This window comes from Anomaloglossus baeobatrachus, chromosome 7 (genome assembly GCF_048569485.1).
Source record: "Anomaloglossus baeobatrachus isolate aAnoBae1 chromosome 7, aAnoBae1.hap1, whole genome shotgun sequence".
Lineage (NCBI taxonomy): Eukaryota > Metazoa > Chordata > Amphibia > Anura > Aromobatidae > Anomaloglossus > Anomaloglossus baeobatrachus.
The window spans coordinates 32,150,826-32,168,773 of NC_134359.1; the positions used below are offsets into that span (position 1 = coordinate 32,150,826).

Here is a 17,948-nt window from a genome sequence, read left to right on the forward strand (position 1 = left end):
ACCGGACTGACGGTCGGACTTTCCTTTTATTGAAACCCGCCGGGGGTCACGGAAGCCGGGTCGGGCCACTCACAGCCTGACCCCGAATACCACCGGCCCGGTGACCGTGCGAGCCCTGCAAGCCCCGGCGTGGGCGTTTCACTTGTACCATACTTGTACGATAGTTTAACATTGATGTTGTTGTTGTTGTTGTTCAATTTTGCCATTAGACTGTCCAATTCCTGAATAGAACCCTTCCATACAAAGAGTACATCATCAATATACCTCATCCATTGCTGTGCTTTTTCAATTCCAGGTATGGGATCACTGATGAAGATCTCACACGCCCAAGCGACAAGAAATAGATTCGCGTAAGATGAGGTGCATGACGCCCCCATTGCAGTTCCCTGTGTCTGGAGGTAAATTTGTTTATGAAAACAAAAACAGTTATTGTTAGAATAAATCTCAACAATGTCAATAATAGATCAGCCATTTTGGTATCATTATTACTGTTACAGAGAAACCAGGAAGTAGTTTTCAGTCCATCCTCATGTTTGATTGTCGTATATAAAGCTTCAACGTCTGCCGTTACTAGAATCATAAGGAGATAGATGAAGGAAATTGGGTGTCATGCCGCGCTTATCACCATTCAAGACTTAGGATTGCTAAGTACAGGATTATCCTTGTCATTTCTATTGTCCTGAAGAAGGGGCTGTGATCTCCGAAACGCGTTGACCTGTACTTAGTGATCCTAATAAAGGCATGAAATAATTTATCCGGTCTTGAATGGTGATAAGTGCGGAGTGACACCCGGTTTCCTTCATCTATATCCTTCTGACTACTTTGGAGCTGTAGCTGTTTCACCGTGACACCACGTGAATATTGGAGTTGTGACTGGCACAACCCCTATAGGTGAGTTTTTCCTAATTTTATTTAATTGTTTTTTTATCTGGTAAGACCCTATTGCGCTACTTGTCCACAGCTTCTACATTCCTGTTACTAGAATCATATCATCTGTTAGGGTGAGATGGTCTAACTTTTGTAACGCTGTAGTGGTGTCCCTAATATATGAAGGTAAAGTAAGTACTAACAGTTTTAAATAATGATCGATGGGTTGGCAAATGACTTTCTTGAGGCCATCACAATCTGCTGGCAAATCCAAGAAGTCTTGAAAACAAAATGAATGAATTGGAAACTCTAATGTCAACAACGGATTATGATGTAGTGGACATTACGGAAATCTGGCTGGATGAGAGCCATGACGGGATGACAAATGTAGAGTGTTATACTACATTCACGAAACACAGGAAAGACAAAAAAGGTGAAGGAGTGTTGTGATGGTGGGATATGGTGTACTGTGTATCATGTTGTGTAGGTTCGTATCTTACTTTGGTTCACTGTCCATTATTTGTATTGCTTGTGTGTACATTGTATTGTCTGTAGGTAATCACCCCCTGGAGTGTTTCTGTCCCTAAAGGCCCCGTCACACTAAGCAACATCGCTAGCAACATCGCTGCTAACGAACAACTTTTGTGACGTTGCTAGCGATGTTGCTGTGTGTGACATCCAGCAACAACCTGGCCCCTGCTGTGAGGTCGTTGGTTGTTGCTGAATGTCCTGGGCCATTTTTTAGTTGTTGCTGTCCCGCTGTGAAGCACAGATCGCTGTGTGTGACAGCGAGACAGCAACAACTAAATGTGCATGCAGCAGGAGCCAGCTTCTGCGCAGGTAACCACAGTAAACATCGGGTAACCAAGAAGCCCTGTCCTTGGTTACCCGTTGGCTTATTTACCTTTGTTACCAGCCTCCGCCGCTCTCACTGTCAGTGCCGGCTCCTGCTCTGTGCACATGTAGCTGCAGGTCACATCGGGTTAATTAACCCGATGTGTGCTGTAGCTAGGAGAGCAGGGAGCCAGCGCTAAGCATTGTGCGCTGCTCCCTGCTCTGTGCACATTTAGCTGCAGCACACATCGAGTAATTAACCCAATGTGTGCTGTAACTAGGAGAGCAGGGAGCCAGCGCTCAGTGTGCGCTGCTCCCTGCTCTCTGCACGTGTAGCTGCGTGCGCTGGTAACCAAGGTAAATATCGGGTTGGTTACCCGATATTTACCTTAGTTACCAAGCGCAGCATCTTCCACGCGGCGCTGGGGGCTGGTCACTGGTTGCTGGTGAGCTCACCAGCAACTCGTGTAGCGACGCTCCAGCGATCCCTGCCAGGTCAGGTTGCTGGTGGGATCGCTGGAGCGTCGCAGTGTGACATCTCACCAGCAACCTCCTAGCAACTTACCAGCGATCCCTATCGTTGTTGGGATCGCTGGTAAGTTGTTTAGTGTGACTGGACCTTAAGTCTGGAGGAAGGGGGCCTGGGATCCACCTAAACTCTCTGCTTACCTGGGGGATTTGTCATTCAAGGTGAGACTTACAAGAGAGAAGAAGCAGGATTGAACCTCTGAGGGAAAAGCTGCGGCTCCTCAGAGAGACCTGGACATTTATCCCATTACTGGACTATATTCATGTTTCTTTACCATTTTTACCCTCTGTATGGTGGATTATGTTATGGACCATTTGATTTGCTTGGAATAAATGCTCTTTGGATTGTACATCCATCTCTCGCTCTGTTGATTGTGTGATATGGAAGAAGGACCCCGTCACAGGTGTGTATATTTATCAAATATAACTTAAGACCTGTGCTCAATGATGGCATTGGGGGGAGCTGCAACAATGTAGAGTCAGTATGCGTACATGTACATGGGGAGAGGAATAATGGAAAGCTACTAATTGGTGTTTGCTATAAGCCCCCTAAAATACCTGAGCAGGTAGAGGGTGAAATGCTGCAACAAATTGAAAAGGCAGCTAAAAGCTGTAAATTCTTATCTACAATTCAAGACAATTTCCTCTCAGCTAGTAGATGAACCGACGAGGGGAGATAATTTGCTAGATCTGGTCCTGTCAAATTCACTAGATTCAGATCTACAGGTCCGGGAGCACTTGGGCACCAGCGATCATAATATGGTAAGCTTCAAAGTAATATTCAATAGAACATTTCAAAGGGGGAATGCTAAAACCTGGAATTTTAGAAAAGCTGATGTCAACAAATTAAGGGAAAAGCTTAATTGTGTTGATTGGGCCAATGTTATGGTAAGTGGTTATACCGAACAGAAATGGGGTAAGTTTAAGGATATACTGCTAGAGTCCTGTAAAAAACATATACCTTCTGGTAATAAAATGTCCAGGAATAAAAACAAACCACTTTGGATAAATAAGACAGAACAAAGTATAATAAAACAAAAACAAAGGTTGACGTCTCGGATTTGCCGGTAGCATGTATTGCAGTGCAGGGAGCCAGTGAGTCTGTGCACCACAATACATTGCACCTGAATGTGTGTCCCTCTTCCTACATGGGCCCAGTTGATCGTTTTGCATCTACTCCTTATGTGTGAGTATAGGGAGATACATGTCAGTCAAAGGAATGGGGTCAGGGTTAAAGCAGCCGGGGACCAGCCTTGGTTTTTGAATATCTGTTTTCTGTGAAACGTCACACTATGTGTCTCTGCTGACTAGTCTTAGCCAGTCCACAGATCTTTACTCTGATCCTTTTGACACACAGGTCTCCCATATTCACCCGAATAACGGTCAGTCTAGGGGAGTAGGAGAAGCCAAACGGGTGCCTGGCTGGGAATAGTCAGCTGAGACTTATAGTCCCTGGCCAGCTTTTCAAAGAATATTTTCCTTGAAACCCTGCAGTATTTTACAGCAAAAATGAAGCCAGAGGCGGATTCATGAATCAAATGACAGGTTCTCTTAAATCTGTTACTCTTTCCTGCCAGTAGACGTCAGACAGAAGGTCTAGGACATGGGTCCCCAATTCCAGTCCTCAAGGGCCGCCAACAGTGCATGTTTTCAGGGTTTCATTAGTATTGCACATGTGATAATTTAATCACCTGCACAGTTGATGATTCCAACACCCATGCAATGCTAAGGATAAACTGAAAACATGCACTGTTGGCGGCCCTCGAGGACTGGAGTTGGGGAACCTTGGTCTAGGACATAGAAGGAGAACGTGTTTAGCCCAATTGACAGTGTCTGCATCATAGCTAGCTATTAGTGGGGGTGAGTACCACTTATTATACATGATGCAATGCACCATAGCTATAGGGAGAGAATGAAGCTGAAACTACAGCCTGTACTGTTGGTGCAGATATCAGCATTACCAGGCACTCCAATATGGTGCACATTGTGTCCACCAATGTACTGTTGGTGTAGAGCAGGGTCGGGAATGTTTTTGGCTGAGAGAGCCATGAACGCCACATATTTTAAAATGTAATTCCATGAGAGCCATACTCACCAGGGGGGAGCAGTGGTGATGGAACGGCTCAGAAGGTCCCAGGAGGTCAGGTGGACGATGCTGCGGACACGGAAGAGGGGGTGTCACAACTCAGGAAAGTCAGTGTGTGGAGGGTCGTCGATACTGTTGCGGGCTCGTGGGTTGTCACGGCACCAGGCACCATTGTTCTACCGGCGTACTGCTTTGAATCTCCTGCAGTTGACGAGATCGTGCATGCGCAGATTGACGTGATGGACTTCAAGAAAATGGCTGCGGAGTCCTATCTGCGCACATGCTGTCTGTACGGCCATTTTTTTGAAGTCCATCTCGTTGATCTGTGCACGCACCGTGGCCATTTTCTTTATGCCGATCTTGTCAACTGCGGGAGATTCAAAGCAACACACTGGCAGCTGTGATTAGCTGGCGTACTATGCGACCTGGCCATTAAAGATGCCGATCATGAGTTGTTTCGCCATTTTGCTGTGCGTAGCATATGGATAGGACACTACTCGAGTGAGGAAGAGTGTTAGGTCATAGTGGTGGTACTCTTAAAAAAGGCTCAATGTAGAGACTGTTCACCAGACTTTTGTAGGGTTAATTTAAAAAAAAGGTGTTGCCACTGTGCACCAGGCTTTATGGGGTTAGATGTTTTTTTAAAGAGTGTGTGGGTGTATTCTTAAAAAAAAAGTTTTGTTTAGCCACTGTACAGGAGGCTCTGTGGGGTTAATCTTAAAAAAAGGTCTGTGGCCACTGCACCAAACTCTATGTGCCTACATTTAGAAAAGGGTCTGTGGTGGTACTCCGCATTCAGGCAGTGTAATAATCTACCGGGCAGTCTGTCTTTGTATACATGTAGGAAAGAACTCCGGCACTCTTAGTAACCCCAATAAGAGACTTAAGCAGTAGTGATGACCTTACCACGTGTTTAGGCCGATCAGTTCATCATTACGGTATGAAAACAGATGTAAAAATCAGCTGCCAATAGGACCATTCAATAGCATATATTCAGAATATCGTCCTATAAATTGGATATCTTAAATGAGGTTGGATTGGACAATACTGAACAAAAGAGGAAAGCCCTCACGATTATGTTACAAAGTGGACATATGTGTGTGGGGAACCGCTCCGTGGACTTCACTGTCATACCGTAATGATGAACTGATCGGCCTAAACACGTGGTAAGGTCATTTCCCCGTGAAACTATTAAGACGTCAGATAGAAATATTTAAAAAAACCCTTATTCAAAGAACGCTTTTTCATTATAACAGGTCTGTTCTGAATCAGTGGATCCATAAAGGAGGATCTTACAAAGGAAGATCATAATTTTACCCTGCATCTCCATAGATAAGTCCTTTCTGAGGAAGACCGAATTAGGTCGAAAACGTTTATTTATGGACTTTTTCTCTGAATAAAAAATTCTATTTGAACATCACTACTGCTTAAGTCTCTTATTGGGGTTACTAAGAGTGCCGGAGTTCTTTCCTACATATATATATTTTTCTCCAGAGCACCTAATTGGTGAAGCAGGGTCCTAACCTACTTGTCTTTGTATACAGGCCATGTAATATTCTGCATTTTTTAGGGTGCAAATAATGAGGAGAGCATCAAATAGGGGACCTGGCAGTGGTGCTGCTGGTAGTGGAGCTGCTTCAGGGCAAAGACATGGTAGATCTATGCCTGCTCCACACCTAAATGAAATACCCTCCTCTAGTACTCTCAGGCCATAAGACATTCTGCATTATTTCATAAGCTCGAGTATCGCTGGACAAATGGTGAGGCCAAAACATGTTGAGGCGGTTTTAGATTGGATGGCTGAGAGAGCCTCCAGTTACTTCGAATTGTCTTCTACCCGGTCCCCTGCTTAAAGTACAGAGTTGCCACCTCAGGACCATGGACATCATTCCTCCACCCTCACCCCCTTGCAAATCAGCCAAACAGTGTGAGCTCCAAGTCATGCAGCAGTCACTTCTGCTTTTTAATTACTCCACTGGCTGGGGTTCCGTGGCCCTTCCAATTTAAAATTGTTTCTCTATGGTGGATTTCTGCCAATCTTGGCTGTGTGGATCAACTGTGAAAACAAGCTCTGTAGGGGCCTTTGGTTAAAATTGTTGCTCTGTGGGGGAACTCTACAAATATATGCTGTGTGGGTCAACTGTGGAAATAGGCTTTGTTGGAGTCTTTTGTTAAACTTGTTGTTCTGTGGGGGAACTGTAATAATCTTGGCTGTCTTGATCAACTCTGAACACAAGCTATGTAGGGGTTGTTTGCTAAAATTGTTGCTCTGTGTGGGAACTCTAACCTTGGTTGTGTGGGTCAACTGTGAAAACAGTCTCTGTAGGTGCCTTTGTTTAAAATAGGTGCTCTGTGGGGAAACTCTGCCAATATAGGCTGTCTGTGTGAACTCTAAAAGCAGGTTATGTAAGGGCCTTTTTGAAAATGTTAGCTCTGTTCAGGAACTCTGCCAACTTTGGCTGTGTGTGTAAACTGGGAAAGCATACTTTCTATGGGGCTTTTTCTTACCCTTGTTGCTCTGTGGGGTACTCCAGCAACTTTTGCTGTGTGAGTCAAATCTGAAAACAGGCTATGTAGGGGCCTTTTGTTAAAATTGTTGCTCTGTGTGGGAACTCTAACAATCTTGGCTGTGTTTTCAACTGTGAAAAGAGCTTCTGTAGGGGCCTTTGTTTAAAATTGGTGCTCTGTGAGGGAACTCTGCCAATATAGGCTGTTTTGGTCAACTGGGAAACAGCGTGTGTAGTGGCCTTTTGTTAAACTTGTTGCTCAGTTTGGGAACTCTGCCAATCATGACTGTGTGGGTCAGTTCTGAAAACAGGCTATGTAGTAGCCTTGTATTAAAATTGTTGCTCTCTGGGTGAACTCTGCCAATCTTGGTTGTCTTGGTCAACTAAGAAAATAGGCTCTGTAGGGACCTTTTGTTAAACTTGTGGGGGAACTCTAACAATCTTGACAGTGTGGCTCAACTCTGCAAACGGGCTATTTAGGGGCCATTTGTTAAACTTTTTCCTCTGGGGGGAAACTACCAATATAGGCTGTCTGTGTGAACTCTAAAAACAGGTTATGTAAGGGCCTTTTTGAAAATGTTAGCTCTGTTCAGGAACTCTGCCAACTTTGGCTGTGTGGGTAAACTGGGAAAACAGGCTTTCTATGGGGCTTTTTTCTTAAACTTGTTGCTCTGTGAGGTACTCCAGCAACTTTTGCTGCGTGGGTCAAATCTGAAAACAGGCTATGTGGGGCCTATTGTTAAAATTGTTGCTCTGTGGGGGAATTCTAACAATCTTGGCTGTGATAGTTAACTGTGAAAACAGGCTCTGTAAGGGCCTTTGTTTAAAATGATTGCTCCGTGGGGAACTCTTCCAATATAGACTGTCTGTGTGAACTATGAAAGGCTATGTAAGGGCCTTTTTGAAAGTTGGTGATCTGTTGGTACAAATATATTGTTAACTGTGGAAATAGGCTCTGTAGAGGCCTATGTTTAAATTGGTACTCTATAAGGAACTCTGCCAATATAGGCTGTGTGGATAAGTTGTGAAAACAGGCTATGTAAGGGCCCATTTCAAAAATTGTTGCTCTGTAGTTAAACTCTGCCAATCTTGGCTGTGCTCTACAATTGTGGAAAACAGGCTTTGTAGGAAGGAGCCTTTTAAGAAAAAAATAGTGCTCTGTAGTGGATCTCTGCAATTTTAGACTGTGTGGGTGAACAATGAAAACAGGCTCTGTATGTTTTTTTTGTTTGTTTTTTTTAAATTGGTGCTCTGTTGGGGGAACTCTGCCAATCTTGGCTGTCTGAGTCAACTGTGAAAATAGCTTATGTAGGGGCCTCTTTGAAAATTGTTGCACTGTGGGGTAACTAACATTTTTTGGCTGTGTGGGTCAACTGGAAAACAGGCTCAGTAGGGGCTTTTTGTTAAACTTGTTGCTTTTTGGGGGGAGTATAACAATCCTGGCTGTGTGAATCAACTCTGAAAACAGACTATTTAGGGGCCTTTTCATATTTTTTTTTGCCTTGTGGAGGAACTATAACAATCTTGACTCTGTGGCTCAACTCTGAAAACAGGATATTTAGGGGCCTTTTGCTAAACTTCCTGCTCTGTGGGGAAACTGCCAATCTTGGCTGTGTGGTTCAACTGGGAAAACAGCCTATGTAGGAACCTTTTTGAAAATTATTGCTCTGTGGGGGAACTCTACCAATATAGGCTGTGTGGGTGTTAGGCTCACCGGGCGAGCAGGGATTTTAGTGGACCCACTGGGTCACAACACATAGAAAATACCAGAAGGGCTTGACTACGAACCCAAACTTGGTTTTCTCCAGAGCTCCTGATGGATGAGTTGTTACGTTGCCGGTAGGATCTGGGTGCCACTTGGGAAGACTGGTGTTGCATAGGCTGGCCCCAGGGGTATGAGAGCAACAGTCTCTGGTATAGAGTTGCAGCAGGTGTAGAGGTTCCATTTGGGATGGATGGATGGATGGGTGGGTGGATGGATAGATATCAGCAGCTGGTGTAGAGGTTCCATCCGGGATGAATGGATGGACGGATAAACGGCAGCAACTGGTGGCAACAGTTATTGTGCTAGGCAGCCGATGTGGTGGCTCGCAGTAGCAGATAGTGGGAGTGACACTGTTATACAGAAAGGTATAAACAGTATGTCTAGCACAGCAAAACAGCAACAGCAGCATAGGGCTAGGGTACATGACAACTAGCAATGACTAAACTCATTGCCCAGGCACCTAGCATGGGGGCCTTTTGTTAAACTTGTTGCTTTGTGGGGGAACTCTAACAATTTTGGCTGTGTTTATCAACTCTGAACACAAGCTATGTAGGGGCCTTTTGTTAAAATTGTTACTCTGTGTGGGAACTCTAACAATCTTGGCTGTGTGGGTCAACTGTGAAAAGAGCTTCTATGGGGCCTTTGTTTAAACTTGTTGCTCTGTTCGGGAACTCTGCTAATATACGACGTGTTGGTCAACTATGGAAACAGGCTGTGTAGGTGCCTTTGTTTAAAATTGGTGCTCTGTCTGGGAACTCTGACAATCTTGACTGTGTGGATCAGTTGTGAAAACAGGCTATGTAGTAGCCTTTTATTAAAATTGTTGCTCTGAGGGTGAACTCTGCCAACCTTGGCTGTGTGGGTCAACTTGGAAAACAGCCTATGTAGAGACCTTTTTGAAAATTGTTGCTCTGTGGGGGAACTCTACCAATATATTCTATGTGGATCAACTGGGGAAAACAGGCTCTATGGGGGCCTTTTGTTAAAATTGTTGCTCTGTTCGGGAACTCTGTCAATCTTGGCTGTGCGTGTCAACAGAAAAAACAGGCTCCGTGGAGAACTTTTGTTAAACTTGTTGCTCTGTAGGGGAACTCTGCCAATGATGGCTGTGTGGGTCTACTGGTAATACAGGCTCTGTAGAGGCCTTTCCTTTTAAACTTGTTGCTCTGTGGGGCAACTCTAACAATCTTGGCTATGTTGGTCAACTTTCAAAACAGGCTATGTAGAGGCCTTTTGTTAAAATTGTTGCTCTGTGGGGGAACTCTCTCAAGCTTTGCTATGTTTGTTAACTGGGATAATAGGCTTTGTAGGGGCGTTTTTTTAAATTGTTGCTCTGCGGGATTACTCTTCCATATATTGTAGTGGACTGCCAGCTCAATCCTAATTCCAATAACTAGTTTTTTAACTGCAACAGCTGTACTGTATGATACTAGAGCTGAGACTTAGATTCTGGGGAGGAACAGTGAAAACAGGCAGTGTAATAATCGGATTGCCACTCTCAACCTGTATACAGGCCATGTAATAATCTGCTTGTCTTTGGAGTGTGGCTGTGGTGCTAGGCTGTGGTTCTGCTGCTAGTGGTGGAGGTGGAGCTGTTGCGGGGAGAGGTCGTGGTCACTCTCTGCCTGCAATGCACCCAAATAAAATACCTTCCTCTGGTGCACGCAGGCGACAGGACATTTCTCAGCACTCTACAACATCCAGTACTACCGTCTTGCTACTGTTCGGTCTTCCCTGTGATCCCTTCAATGGAATCTTTAGTGCCTCCAGTGAGGACTAGCCTTCACAACGCATGACAGGACCTAGTCCGCAGCAGAAGTGTCAAAGTTGCCTTTAAAGGGGAAGAACAGGTGAGTATAATTTTTTTATTTTGTTTTGCCTAGATTTATTATGTTTCGGGTCTGGAGTCACACTTGATAGAATAAATTCAATGTAAATCTAATTGCCAGAGCTAACTTAACTGAATTTACCGAATTTTAAATTTTAGCAGATTCATTCATCTTTAGTTTACTTTTAACCCCTTCACGACCATGGACGGATCTTTCCGTCATGGATCGTGTCCCGGTAACCCCCGCCCCCTGCCGCGGGCAGGCGGCGTGGATCGGCACATATATCAGCTGTTTTCAACAGCTGACATGTGTGCCTACATGTTCCGAGTGGAATCGCATTCCACCCGGAACATTAACCCCTTAGATCTCGCTGCCAAAGTCTGGCAGCGAGATCTATATGCGCGCGGCCATGTTTTTTACTTACCGCCGCCCCCTCCGGACGTCACGTGAGTGATCACGTGACGTTCGGTGGTTGCCATCGTAGTACAGGGTCATGTGATGACGCCTGATGCTATGAAGTTTCACTTTCATTCTTCCTCGGCACGGAGCAGAGGAAAAAAGAAAGTGACTATTTCTGCTGTTTACAGCGGTATAGCTGTGATCAGCAGATAGCGATCAGCAATCGGATTGCTGATTGCTATAGCCCCCTAGGGGGACTAGTAAAATAAAATAAAAAAAGTAATAGAAAAGTTTTAAAAAATTAAAAAGAAAAAAAAAAACCTAAAAGTTCAAATCACCCCCCTTTCCCCCCATTGAAAATTAAAGGGTTAAAAAATAAATAAATATACACATATTTGGTATCGCCGCGTTCAGAAATGCCCGATCTATCAAACTATAAAATCAATTAATCTGATTGGTAAACGGCGTAGTGGCAAAAAAATTCCAAATGCCAAAATTACGTTTTTTGGTCGCCGCAAGTTTTACGCAAAATGCAATAACAGGCGATCAAAACGTAGCATCTGCGCAAAAATGCTACCATTAGAAACATCAGCTCGAGACGCAAAAAATAAGCCATCACTGAGCCATAGATCCCAAAAAATAAGAACGCTACGTGTTTCGGAAAATGGCGCAAAACGTGCGCCACTTTTATTGGACAAACTTGTGAATTTTTTTTAACCCCTTAGATACAAGTAAATCTATACATGTTTGGTGTCTACAAACTCGCACCAACCTCAGGCATCATACCTACACATCAGTTTTACCATATAGTGAACACCGTGAATAAAACATCCCAAAAACTATTGTGCCATCACACTTTTTTTGCAATTTTTCCACACTTGGAATTTTTTTGCTGCTTTCCAGTACACCATATGGTAAAACTTATGGTTTCATTTAAAAGTACAACTCGTCCCGCAAAAAACAAGCCCTCATATGGCAAGATTGACGGAAAAATAAAAAAGTTACGGCTCTCGGAAGAAGGGGAGCAAAAAACAAAAACGCAAAAACGGAAAGTGCCCCGGGGCTGAAGGGGTTAATCTCATTCACAAGGTCATTTAAAGGGGTTTTCCTGTATTATAAAACATGACTGTCTTCTTCCACAAACAGCGCCACCCCTGCCTTCAGGTTAGGTATGTTATTGCAGTTCTGCACAGTTTATTCAGTAAAGCTTAGTTGCACCAACCTGCAGACAGTGGTGGTGCTGATTTTGGAAGAAGGCAGTCATGTTATCCTGAAGGATATTTTTATTTATTCATTTATTTTTTTTAAATTGAGGTATATTTATCAGTTATCCAAACATTTATGCCATATTAATATTAAAAGTGTCCACCACTGTCATCCCAAGCAGGTATATATCCATTTGTACATACAATTACTTGTGGGGAAATGGAAGAATATTTGAGCAAATTTTTTTTCAGATTTTTAAGACTATAAGACACACTTTTTTTCCAAAATTTGGGAGAAAGGTAGGGGTGCGTCTTATAATCCGAAATGTACCTGCCGTGCTGTTGGAGATTGGCAACAGTAGTGTAACAGTGTCATAAGAAACAGGGTCGCCTCTGCAGGACGCCAGTGGTGGCAGAAGTGGGGCGATCACATGTGTCCGCCATTGAAGAAAATGAATATTCACTGTTAGCCACACCCATAATCCCGCTCACCTCTCGGCACCAAGGTCAGTGATAGTAAATGACTGTGAAGAATTTTACTATCGCTGATGTGGGATTATGGGCATGAGCAGTAGTGATTATTCATTTTTGGACAACTGACAAGGGTGTGTGACTGGGGGCATAGGAGTGACGTTATGTACTGCCCGTCGCTTACACGACAAAGTCAGTTGGTGAAGTCAGAAGAAGACGCCAGACGCCAGTGGAGCAGATGGAAGGTGAGTAAAATTGTTTCTTTTTATATATTAAAAATAGCGGTATAACAGGAAGCATATATACCAGGTTGAGCCCATGATGGGGGACCTATATACCAGGATGAAGGACATATATCAGGATGAGCCCAGGATGGGGAACATATATACCAGGATAGGGGACATATATACCAGGATGTATACCAAGATGGGCCTAAGGTGGGGGGACATATATTCCAGGATGAAGAACATATATACCAGGATAGAGAACATATATTCCAGAATAGGGACATACTGTATATACCAGGATGAAGTATATACAGTTAGGTCCAGAAATATTTGGACAGTGACACAATTTTCGCGAGTTGGGCTCTGCATGCCACCACATTGGATTTGAAATGAAACCTCTACAACAGAATTCAAGTGCAGATTGTAACGTTTAATTTGAAGGTTTGAACAAAAATATCTGATAGAAATTGTAGGAATTGTACACATTTCTTTACAAACACTCCACATTTTAGGAGGTCAAAAGTAATTGGACAAATAAACCAAACCCAAACAAAATATTTTTATTTTCAATATTTTGTTGCGAATCCTTTGGAGGCAATCACTGCCTTAAGTCTGGAACCCATGGACATCACGAAACGCTGGGTTTCCTCCTTCTTAATGCTTTGCCAGGCCTTTACAGCCGCAGCCTTCAGGTCTTGCTTGTTTGTGGGTCTTTCCGTCTTAAGTCTGGATTTGAGCAAGTGAAATGCATGCTCAATTGGGTTAAGATCTGGTGATTGACTTGGCCATTGCAGAATGTTCCACTTTTTTGCACTCATGAACTCCTGGGTAGCTTTGGCTGTATGCTTGGGGTCATTGTCCATCTGTACTATGAAGCGCCGTCCGTTCAACTTTGCGGCATTTGGCTGAATCTGGGCTGAAAGTATATCCCGGTACACTTCAGAATTCATCCGGCTACTCTTGTCTGCTGTTATGTCATCAATAAACACAAGTGACCCAGTGCCATTGAAAGCCATGCATGCCCATGCCATCACGTTGCCTCCACCATGTTTTACAGAGGATGTGGTGTGCCTTGGATCATGTGCCATTCCCTTTCTTCTCCAAACTTTTTTCTTCCCATCATTCTGGTACAGGTTGATCTTTGTCTCATCTGTCCATAGAATACTTTTCCAGAACTGAGCTGGCTTCATGAGGTGTTTTTCAGCAAATTTAACTCTGGCCTGTCTATTTTTGGAATTGATGAATGGTTTGCATCTAGATGTGAACCCTTTGTATTTACTTTCATGGAGTCTTCTCTTTACTGTTGACTTAGAGACAGATACACCTACTTCACTGAGAGTGTTCTGGACTTCAGTTGATGTTGTGAACGGGTTCTTCTTCACCAAAGAAAGTATGCGGCGATCATCCACCACTGTTGTCATCCGTGGACGCCCAGGCCTTTTTGAGTTCCCAAGCTCACCAGTCAATTCCTTTTTTCTCAGAATGTACCCGACTGTTGATTTTGCTACTCCAAGCATGTCTGCTTTCTCTCTGATGGATTTTTTCTTTTTTTTCAGCCTCAGGATGTTCTGCTTCACCTCAATTGAGAGTTCCTTAGACCGCATGTTGTCTGGTCACAGCAACAGCTTCCAAATGCAAAACCACACACCTGTAATCAACCCCAGACCTTTTAACTACTTCATTGATTACAGGTTAACGAGGGAGACGCCTTCAGAGTTAATTGCAGCCCTTAGAGTCCCTTGTCCAATTACTTTTGGTCCCTTGAAAAAGAGGAGGCTATGCATTACAGAGCTATGATTCCTAAACCCTTTCTCCGATTTGGATGTGAAAACTCTCATATTGCAGCTGGGAGTGTGCACTTTCAGCCCATATTATATATATAATTGTATTTCTGAACATGTTTTTGTAAACAGCTAAAATAACAAAACTTGTGTCACTGTCCAAATATTTCTGGACCTAACTGTATACCAGGATGAGTCTAGCATGGAGGACATATATACCAGGATGGGGAACATATATACCAAGATTTAGCTAGGATGGGGCACATATATACCAGGATGGGGAACGTATATACCAGGATAAGGGATATATATACCAAGATGGTCCTAGGATGCGGGACATATATACCAAGTAAATACTAAATACTTAAAAATCATCCTCCACCTTGGCACCACATTACATGATTAAGTGGTGTTCGAGGTTTCCAAATCACAATTGGCCAAGCAAAACCTTTCACCAATACATGGCGTAGACAGTAGAGAAAACACTCCTGCGTGATATATGATGAGACATGTGAATGTGACCTATGGCATGAGGAAGATGGTGCATACTAATCTGTGCACAAAGATGGCAAATGGTGTTGCACTGCAGAAGGGAAAATCGGCCCATCGTGGGAGATGAAGGCGCAAACCGGCATGAAAGTTTGCCCATGCCACTGGAAGAACAGCCCAGAAAAGAAGATGTCCTGTAAAGAGCTGTCGACCCACTGTGGGAGGTATGCACAAGAGTATGGTGTGATGGAAAAGAAAGGCCTGCCAACCAGGAGGTAAAGACAGAACGCAGGAGGAGTGACTGCTGGTGGGGGCACAGGAGGAGACAAGTGATGTGACTGACAAAGTGAAAGTATGGCCCACAAAAGTGTGGGGCCGGAGCTGAATGAGTGTGATGAAGAGATAACCGGCGCCATAACTTTGCTGTCTGTCAGGAGAACAGGGTAAACAACAGACAGCAGTCATGGTGCGCCAGAAACCTTCGTATGAGGAGAATGATAGTGAAGGAGAAGGCCTAGAGATGTTCAACATGGTCTGAGAAGCAGAAGCGGGTGAGACCAGCAACATTATTTGTCCAGTAGTTTTCGCCTCAAAACCTGAGACTCCTGGTCATACTTGGGAATATGCAGGGAAGGGCTGTGATCAACTGAATGAGTTGATCAGCTGCATAAAGAAAAATAAAGCAGCTGCTGTGACGCCCCTGGACTAGTCAGCTCGTCACAGGATACTGCACGCTTTTTATCTCCTAGTGCAGTACTCAACCCCTCCATGGTTCTGGGTTCCCAACTTGCAGCACTGCCTCCATCAGCATCCAAAAATCCCAATCACACCTCGCAACACACCCTGTCAGGCACATCAGTGGGCTGCTAATCTGGAATAGGGTCACCTACCTAGGGGTCAGGCAGGGAGGTGGGAGGTGGCAAGTCAGTTGAGTGGTAGCCCTCGAGCTGTGAGGAGCTCGAGGAAGCTGGGAGTTGACGCTCCCAGAGGAAAACGTAGATTGGGTTGCAGACGGTGGTCTGGACCCCGAGGAGTCGGAGACCCGGTCGCGGGAGATTGGGACTGGGTGCTGGCTTAGTCAAGGAGGACGGTAGGCATCTGCAGTCCAATAGCCGGTCTGGGGCCGAAAGCACATCTGGGTACTGGACCCTAGGTCGGGGAGAAGCTTCAAGCAACCCGGCAATTAACCTGCGGAGGACAGGGCCTTTATGGACTGTTGCCACGAAGCTCAGAGATCGAAGGGGATAGGGGTATCCAAGCAAAGCAGCCCACTGAAATCCCAAGCGTGAGCTCCTGAGAGCAAGCTCCTCTGCTACCCATGGTAGGGAGCGGGGCCCGGACAGCTCGAAGCTTACGGGCCACCTGAACACTTTCAAATTCTGTGCACAGAGGCAGGCTACAGACCACCAGGCAGTGCTGCAGGGGATGGAACCCGGACGAGCTCCCCAAGAGGGCAGCGGCACCCAGAGACTTGGTTTACTACGTTGTCAGTGTCTCCTTTCCTTCTGAGGAAGAACCCGATTAACCCCTGCTACCAGCAAGCCTGCGCTCCCACTGCCATCCATTCAACCATTCGGGGTCCCGGGGCCTTTCCCTACCCGTGGAGGGTAACATCATCTGGCTGCCTAACTCCATCACCCCGGGTACTCCCAACGGCAGCGGCGGTACTCCCTATTACCACACACCACGGGTGGCATCATAAACTATAAAACTCCCCTGTAAATAACCCCCCAATCACGTTTCGGCATGACCCCGAGCCCTCGAGTCCGGAGACCCTTGAGCCACGAGTAGTGACATCCGGATCCGAGCGGTTCGACCGCTGCTGGGGCGGGACTGGTCCGAAACACTGCCATTGGATTTTTGGGCCTAAACTGAGTTCCTTAAGAAGGTGACCAGGAAGATCTCTCCAGCCAGGGTATAGCCTCACCTGAACAGGCTAAAGACTGATAGCCGCAGCATCCTTGACCATGACAGCCTCACCCTCAAGGAAAAGCGGAGAGTGGAACGCTGCCGAAAGAGAAAGGTTGCGGAGGTCTATGCACAGGAATGGTTATCGCAACCAAAGAAAATCCTGTTTGAAGACCAGAGCGCTAGAGGCAAGGTAATCAGTTTTGATATAGAGAGGGGTTTGGGATTTTTACAAAAGCTCGATATCGAACACCAGGGCTACGTTATCCAGATTGTGGTTAAAACAGTACTTACGTCCTCACCTCAACATTTTTTATCTTGGAGAGATTGTGACTTTCTTGAATTTCTGGAGCCAAAAAGGAAGTCGGGGAGAACCTGACCTGCTACAGCAGAGGATGGATGCAGAGTGTTGGGAGAAGAAATGCGCTGGAGAAAAGGAGGAGAGAGAACAGTGTCAGGGAGAATAGGGAGTCCATGCCAGAAGAGAAGAGCTATCGATTGGACGGAGTAATCAGAGCTATTTTTAATTTTATGAACCTCCTAATGTTGGAGGCTCCAGAGGTGGACATGTAACTAAACATCAAGTGACTGCCACACTCACCTCCGGATTCCATGCTAACATCCAGATGTTCCAGATCACCAGTGCTACAGTGTGCCTTGGGGATCCACCACAGACCACAGAGGATCCGCTCAGGGAGAAATATCTTGACAATCCTGAAGGTGGCAAAACTTCTCCCATCGGGATCAGGCTGTAAAGTGAAGAATTGGGGAGCCTTAGTGGTTGATGTCCATAACACCCACATCTTAAGAGACACTAAGTTGGGCCTGTATGTCGAGGTTGGTTAAAGTTACAGCAGGGGAATTGGCAGTTGTTTTCCTACCTTCGCGGATAGCACACGTAGAACACACGTGGCCCGCACGTACCAGAGACACGTACTTACCTGCACGCAACACGCAGGGGAAATACGTGTCTCACGGCACGTGCGTGAATTTCACGTGAGTGTGGCAGAGGCCTTAAGTAGCCTGGTAGGTTTTTGTTTCTTTTTCTAATT

The 17,948-nt window shown here is 45.0% G+C and overlaps 1 long non-coding RNA gene across 1 annotated transcript; it reads right to left on the bottom strand.

Moving 5' to 3' along the window:
* Window positions 1-317: 317 nt before the first annotated feature.
* On the bottom strand, window positions 318-17,600 carry LOC142245834 (uncharacterized). Its single transcript, XR_012724801.1, has 3 exons — window positions 17,498-17,600; window positions 17,199-17,322; window positions 318-392 (listed from the first exon to the last, which is right to left on the bottom strand). It is a non-coding gene; the product is annotated as an uncharacterized LOC142245834 (long non-coding RNA).
* Between the last annotated feature and the right edge of the window lie 348 nt (window positions 17,601-17,948).